Source organism: Penaeus monodon, chromosome 26 (genome assembly GCF_015228065.2).
Source record: "Penaeus monodon isolate SGIC_2016 chromosome 26, NSTDA_Pmon_1, whole genome shotgun sequence".
Classification (NCBI taxonomy): Eukaryota; Metazoa; Arthropoda; class Malacostraca; order Decapoda; family Penaeidae; genus Penaeus; species Penaeus monodon.
In genome coordinates this window covers 33,101,550-33,103,762 of record NC_051411.1, presented here as the reverse complement: position 1 = coordinate 33,103,762, position 2,213 = coordinate 33,101,550, and positions in this window count along the sequence as shown.

Sequence of the window (2,213 nt, the reverse complement as noted above, 5' to 3'; positions counted from 1 at the left end):
AAAAATATTTTACAAATTGACTCAGACATGTTTCATTACCAGCATAAACACATTGAGGTCAGAGTTGGGACTGGATAGAACTTACCCACCATACTGTATCCTACTGTTTGGAATGCATGTTCTCTTCAAATGCCTGTACACACCTTTTTCTTTAAAGATAACATCATAAATTAAAGGATGATTCATGCACGCATGGTTATTGTTTTATCCCTCTCTCTACTGACCAGGTGAAATGACCACTCTTTTTTTTTTTTTTTTTTTTTTTAACGTCAGGTTCATTTTTGAGCTGCCGGGGTCACAGCATGATATTTAATTGTAGTTTTCATGCTGTCATGATCTTGGAGTGAGTATGTGGTAGGGTCCCCAGTTCCTTTCCACGGAGAGTGCCGGTCTTACCTTTTGGTAAATCCCATCTAGAAATCAGATTACTATAAAAGGAAAGTCCCCTGCTAATGACCTAAAATCTGAGAAAAAGCTACCCAAAAATTAGATAATATTGCAGAAAGTCAAATTAGGAAATAGGACTTCAAAATTTACAAAGGAAAGAATTAAGCTGACTCTCCAATATAGTAAAGAAGACTTTCTCAGCACAAAATATTCCCCTGCTTAAAGGCAGAAAATTCATGAAAGCATGTCAGAATGATTTTAAAAGTTTGGTTTGTATGGGTCTATTTCTCTGTGATATTTTATTTTCAAATTCTTGTACTCATTTGTATTCAGAATGAACAGCAAAAGGGGGTAAAGAACCTAACTATTCGGTATTCATTAAAAGAAGCTCAAATACTACCCTCTGCACTAGTATATTGAAGATACTCAAATAATTATTTGCCTTAATCAAGTAGTCTGCCTCCTCTCCCTGTGTGCCGAAGTATTTTGGGGCCCTAATTACTTGCAGCCCAGACAGGCTAAAACCTCTTGAAAACTTGATCAGTATACAGGTTCTTTCCTCCAGTAAACCAAAGATAATCAAGACAAAAAGAACCACTGTATGTGCTCACTTAAATCTCTTATGAGGTATCTAAATTTTTTTACAGTGGCCAGTAACATGTTTACTTCAAAAGCTATACAGAATCTTTATACATAATCCCGTATGATACAAGGTATTTGTTTTAAAATTTCCAAGTAAAGCACTAGATTCCAATATGCTATATTTTCGGACAGTGTGAAGAAGGCAGCCTAAAGGAAAAAAGACAATGAAATACATATTTAAAAAAATGAATGACTGGTCTTTTCCTCATATGTGAAGAAGCAGTGAGTGCTATTTTTTTTTAACTTAAAAACTCATATGACCTACTTCTCAGGGGAATACAGAATCTAATGGAAAAAAATACCATCACACCAGTACACTGAAAAATAATGTAAAACTCTGTTCAGTAAGAAGTTATATATTAGAAATAAAAGTAAAGTTAACAGAAAGAACTTCCTCAGTACTTTCTTTGCCACTTACCTGGCAAAGAAAATTGAGAGAGTTTTGAAGGATTAGCTGGTAAGTAAATGAAAAGAAAGTACTTTCAGCTGTCACCTAATCCAACTTCTGACTCCTGGCTCTGATCCTGCATCTGCTACCCCCCTCCTCAAAGCTTTTTGATTCTTGACCCATTCCCAATCATTTACTCAGGCATTATTCAAGCTTCAAAAAAACATTCATATCTCTCTCTTTCAACACCCTCCACTTGATCTGCAGTCTTAGTCTTTTCTGTCCTATCTCCCTTTAAATTACTACTCTTCATCCTTAATATCTTTCTCCCAGTAATACCTTCACATCATTTCCATTTTCCTCCACCCACCCACATTCCCTTCTACTAGTGCCTCTACAGACATTCTAAGTACTGTTTTAAGCCCAGCCAAGTGGGATTGATCTTTTGTATGAAATCAATTAAATATTAAAAAAAAGTTTTGATGAAGTTGGTTCATTTGTCTAAAAATAACTATAAGCAAAGACATGCACCATGCTGCTTTAACGAACCCCATAGATGTGTGCCTTATATGTGCAAAACATTTTGAACACTAGTTTTGAATTTTTTGTTGTTCACTTGTTATTGTCCAGACTAAAACTCTTAATTAGCACAACTGATTATAGAAACAACATTTTTTGTACTGTTGCAGTCCCTGATGATGATATAATAATAGTATTATTATAATAATGACATATTATCATTATAATTATATAATAATTACAATAATGATAAGGATAATAATGATGATGGTGACTA